We start from the raw sequence: 6,000 nt of genomic DNA on the forward strand, positions 1-6,000 counted from the left end.
TGGATGTTTTTTCAATATTTTTTTTTGAGACATTAGTTGAATTTCTAAGAACTAAAGCCCTTACAACAAACACAAAGTATGGGCTTGTCTACTCTTGTAAATGGGAGTTCCATGTTTTTTTTTTTATTCACTAATCTTCAAAGTATAATCCTTTAATTAATGTTTGTGCCAATAGAATACAAACAGAAATTTATCAGCTTAACTTATATAATCCTAAAAAAGGTATTCGATATTCAAAATCTATCGGAAGTCAACCAACAACAACTTACAGACAAAAAAACACAAACCTTCCCTAAACCCATTCATTATTATTTGCATTTAAATTGAAATTAAAATTCAATCTATCAGATTGTTACACCTAATCAATCATCAACGAAGCACCTCTAAACGCCGGAAACATCAATTTTAATTTACAACAAGTCGCCTTTTGACACATAATTTTGTGGTTTAATCTGCATAATTTACAAATTTAAGTTCCGAAATTCTATTGTTCAACAATCTTATCTATATAGGAAGAAAACAAAACAAAAACAAAAAATAAAATTAAAATGTATTTAATATCCACAGACATGACTTCTTGTTTAACTGAACACTTCTCTAATGACAGCATCCAACAGTCAGCTTTTCTACAGACATGACACCTTATCTGCATAATCTGACTGAAAACTGAATGCATTGCCTCACAGACCTCAAAGGCATTCGTTCACACGCAAGCAAAAATCTTATTATACACAGAGAGAAACCATAAACAATTTTTCTATAATGCTTGCCGCCGCCACCGTTAGGGCACTAAAAAACCACAAATTTGCGCAATTGATCTGCGCGGCCTGTCTGTCAGTCAATAAATCAATTTTTCTGTGGCATTTTCCAGCTCAAGACCGCATCAGACAACGACGACGACGAATGAGCCATCTTCTCACTCTTCTCTCAAATCGTTATAGTGTGACTTTGTCAATTGCTTTAAGCTATAAATGCACATAAATTGTCAGACAACTGAGACACAGCATGCGGCAACATTCACACTTTGCATAGCCACCGCACCGTGTCAGTCGCGGTATCGTAACTATGCTGCCCGCGTCGCGTCAATTGAAAACAGTGTTAAACACTTAAGATAGTGATCTTTCGCTCACCAAAGATATGCCATCAGAAGATGCATGCTTAAGGTTGAGCTGCAGTTCGCTGCTAGCCATTGACAGCTTTTCTCTATGCTCGCAGTGTTGTAGGTCAGCGAGCGACTTGCATCAATTACAATACCAATCGCGGACCACCATCATTAGTTTTGCGTTTCACAGGCTTGACTGTCAAGTGATCAGTGCGATCTAGGACAAAAACGCTTAGGAATGACTGTGCGCAATCTTGCTGGTGTACGTAGAAGAGACTTTAAATGATGGTGCGGGGACCATCTTGCACATTTGGATGCCCATTAATGGATTGTAAATGAAGACAAACATTCTAGCCTAGAGGGAGCGTTATGAGAAAATGCGTGCTTCGCATTGGTCATTGCGATTGTTTTGCTCAAAATATGCCGCTAGCCAGTGTGACGGTTGTCAATGAATATTACTATCATGGTAATAAATGTCAAATTGAAAATAGTACATGCATTTATGACAGACGCTTTGAAAATGACATTTATGAAACTGAATTCTATAGAACACCATTGAGCCAGAGAGTGTTATGATGGTGATCGATGACTGTGACCTAAATTTTTTTACTAAGACAGCAATAATAAAGTTTTCAACTATATTATACTTTTTGAGAATACAATGTTTTGTATTATTATACAAAAAAAAAACAAAAACAGTTTGACTTCGCCAGACACAATTGATTAAATGTTTAAGCTCGAGGCTCATAAGAGTCAATTGGATCTGTAGAAAATTGCAATTCTTATTACATCGATAGTCTAACTTATTGTTCAACAATGCTGTTGCACTTAACAACACTGAAAAAAATTAATGACAGCTGTAAAAAATAAAATGCACGCACTTGCTCTTAGGGTTAAAGTTGCTTAAATGTTTAAGAGTTTTTGAATAGAAATTTTGAAAATTTATATGAAAAAAAAAATCGTTTTTCAAAGGTCAAAAACAACATCTGAAAACAAGTATGCAATTTGATTTCTTTTATTAAGATGCATTTTTAGAAAAAAAAATTCAAAAAAACTTTTTTTTTTTGTAAATAAAATAAAATTTCAAGAAAACTCAATGTCCTCTTTTTGAAAATTTGATTTTTCAAAAAAATCAAAAAATTATTTGTTTTTAAATTTTATTTTTGATTTATGTTAAAATTTTTTTGTATAAAAGAAATCGTTGAAATTGGATAGGAAGTTTGACAGAAAACCAGATTTATAAGAAAAAGAACGGTTCTATTTCTATTTGAAAAAAAAAATAATATGAAAAGATAGACCTTTCCTAAAAACAAACATTTGAATTTTGTAAACATGATAGGTCTGATAAAATGTATAAAATAAGATTTTCCGTAAAAACTGTCAATTTCCTTACAACGTGATATTTACTAGACCTATCCTCCACCTTCTATCGCATCAGATTTTTTTAGTAAAAATATTTTTAAAGATTTAAGTATAATGTGCTCTGGTAACCCTATGGTTGCACCTCATCTTTGTACTGTTTATCTCTGTACTGTATCAGTATTATTTATAATATATATTTTTATTTCGAATATGAAGATTTTGGCAACCCTATGGATTTCCCTACGTTTCTGCCAATTTTAGGCCTTCAATAAATCAATAAGAGCTATTAGTAGAGTAACTAAAGCAAATTATTAGGGAACCCGGCCGAACAGCTCTGATTTTGACGATTTTTTTTTTTTCAAACGTAGGTAATTAAAAATACTTTAAAGTCTATAGATTAAAAATTGCCGGTGTTGCCGTATTGTTTTTTTTTAAATTAAAATTAAATTTTTTTTTAACAAAACCATTTTTTTGCTTAAATTTCATAAAACAAATGATAGCAAAAGATTCTCTAGGTAATTTAAGGAAAATATATAAAAGGCAGTAAGGGACAATCTTCCATCGTTTAAGCGATAAATGCAATTTTCTAACATTCTGACCTCAAACAAAAAAAAATATTTTGAAAACAACGGCAACACCTACAATATTTTAAAATACATTTTTAAAAAGCCAGAAGCTCATTCTTATCTCTTAAATTTAAATCCACTAAATTAAAACAAGACTTTTTGAAAAAATGGTCCTCAAACTCAGAATTAAAAAAAAAAATGTTTAAAAAAAAAATTTTAATGACTTTTTTCCAAACTTTGTCTAATAAAATATGAGTTTATTTAAAAAAAATTTTTGGCCATAAATATTATCAGTTGAATTTCGAAGCAAAAAAGGTAAAATATATCACACTTTTGAAAAAAAAAAATGAAAAATTACTTCAATTTCAATGGTTTTTTTTTTATTAAAACTGAATTTTTGCATTGAAATAATTAATTTTCTCAATGACTGTGGTAAATAGGAACTTTAAATTTTTGCTATTTAACTTTCAACAGTAAGGGTTATTAAATGAATAAAAAATAATTTTATGTTTAGATGTTGAACTTTAAAAAAAAAAATAAGTTTTTCAAAACTTTTATTAAAAAAAGTTCTTCGAAAATGAAATACTTTTTAATTTTTTTCATAAACCGTAATACATATTGACATTTCCTTTTATAATTTGAAATCATAATAAATGGGGCCAAAAAATTTTGAAAATAAATGCATTTTATATTACGACCAAGTTTAAAAAACGACATGTTAAAATTTTTTCAATAATTTTTTTTTTTTTTTCAAAAATCTGAGTTCAATTACCATTCTTTCAAAAGCCGTTCATTCAATGAACTTAATTTTAATTTAACATATAAATGACTAAGCTTCTAGCTTTTAAAAAATGTATATTTGAATATTGTAGGTGTTGCCGTTGTGTTCAAATATTTTTTTTTGTGTTTGAAGTCAATTAATAAGAAAATTGCATCTATCGCTTGAACTATGGAAGATTGTCCCTCACTCCCATATATTTTTTTTCCTTGAATTTCCTAGACAATCTTTTGGCATCAATTAATTTATGAAATTTAAGAAAAATTTTTGAAAAAAATTTGTTTTTGTTCACAAAAATCTTCAATCAAATTTAAAAAATCAAAACGGCAACATCGGCAATTTTTAATCTATAGACTTTAAAGTATTTTTAATTACCGACTTTTGAAAAAAAAGATCATCAAAATCTAAGCTGTTCGGCCGGGTTCCCTAATATTGCCAATTGTGATCTTTAGTTACACCACTATATGTTGTAACAAATTTTCTCTTTTTTTCTCTCTTTTTTTTAATTTTTTTTAATTTCCTCAACTTTATTATTTGACTGTTGGCATCTTTTTTCTACTCACCTTCGATATTATTACTTTACCAAATTTTTTATATTTACAAGTGTTGATATGGTAACTACCAATTTGCAGACTTAAATTTATTATTATTTTGCTTTCGGAGGGCACCTGACAGCCTCTATCCTCACTGTACTCAGTATATTCATTTTAATCCTCAGTACAAACGAATCTATGTACAGTTCTTGCTTGCTTCTGCTATCGTTTTGGAACGAGGACAAGCCTATGGTCAGTGCTTAGTTCCTAAAAACGATCCTGTAATCATACTTCATAGATATTACATAATGTACATAATTTACTAAGTGCCTTACATAAAGTTAGTATTGGGTACCTTAAAATCTGTACTAAGTTACTCTGTACAATAAATCTGTACCTACTGTGTACTGTACATGTACATAATTTTATACTGAGAACATACCTTTTGTTCAGTTCATTGCCATTTTATAAGTTTGAATAGGGAACGGGTCGTTATTCTGTATTCCAAAATTCTGTATGACCAAAATTCTGTACCTGAAGAAAAAATTCTGTATGAACATAATTCTGTATTCCATTATTCTGCTTTTCTATTATTCTGAATTTCAAAAAATTCTGTAAATCCAAAATTCTGTTTTTCATAATTCTGCAAATCCATTATTCTGCTCTTAGAAATTCTGTAATTCCAAATCTCTACATTTAACTTCCACTTTTTCGAAAAAATTAGACTTAAATAATTAAGTGCTAGACTAATTTGAGTTAAATACCTCATTTTCCGAAGAATTTTCCTAGATTTTCCATTTAAAAAAAATACATATTTTTATTTTCCATGTTTTTTTCGTACTTGCTCTTTCGTTGTAGAACATATAAATATCGACACAAATGTATCCTTTAGGTATTAGATTTTAATAGTTTAATATTTACCATTTTTTCTGAATTCACTTTATATCACGATTAACTTTATATAACATTTAACTCAAGCTGTCGAACGCAAAATGTGTTATCAAGGTGTGTGATTCATGTAAACCATATGCAAATTAGTTGGAGAGAGGCCCGTTATGTTAGAATTGTAAACTATGCTTCAACGCTCTGCATAGAAAATTTCAAAAATCTATACTCCAAAATTCTGTAAATGATAAAAGAAAAATTGTTTTGATAGTGAAAAAAAGTGCGCACTTTTTTTAATTATCAAAACAATTTTTCTTTTATTATTTACAGAATTTTGGAGTACAGAATTTTGGAATACAGAATTTTGAAATCCAGAATTTTGCATTTACAGAATTTTAGAATACAGAATTTTGCATTTACAGAATTTTAGAATACAGAATTTTGAATTTACAGAATATTAAAATACAGAATTTTGGAATACAGAATTTTGGAATCCGAATTTTGGCCCATACAGAATTTCGACCCCAACCCGTTTGAATACCTAGATTTCATATTTTTATTAAAATATTGTGCATGGTCAAAATACTATACCTCGAATTTCTGATTTACAAAATTCTGAATGTGTATGACTGTTTTTCAGAATTATACCTATTAGAATAGTGTTATAAATCGTTAATTCCATATTAGCAAATGAAAATTGAAACTGAAACAAACAAAGCTTTTATTCAAACTTCCGTTTTGACTCATATAGTGACGACATTTTAATTTAAACTT

Source organism: Episyrphus balteatus, chromosome 2 (genome assembly GCF_945859705.1).
Source record: "Episyrphus balteatus chromosome 2, idEpiBalt1.1, whole genome shotgun sequence".
Classification (NCBI taxonomy): Eukaryota; Metazoa; Arthropoda; class Insecta; order Diptera; family Syrphidae; genus Episyrphus; species Episyrphus balteatus.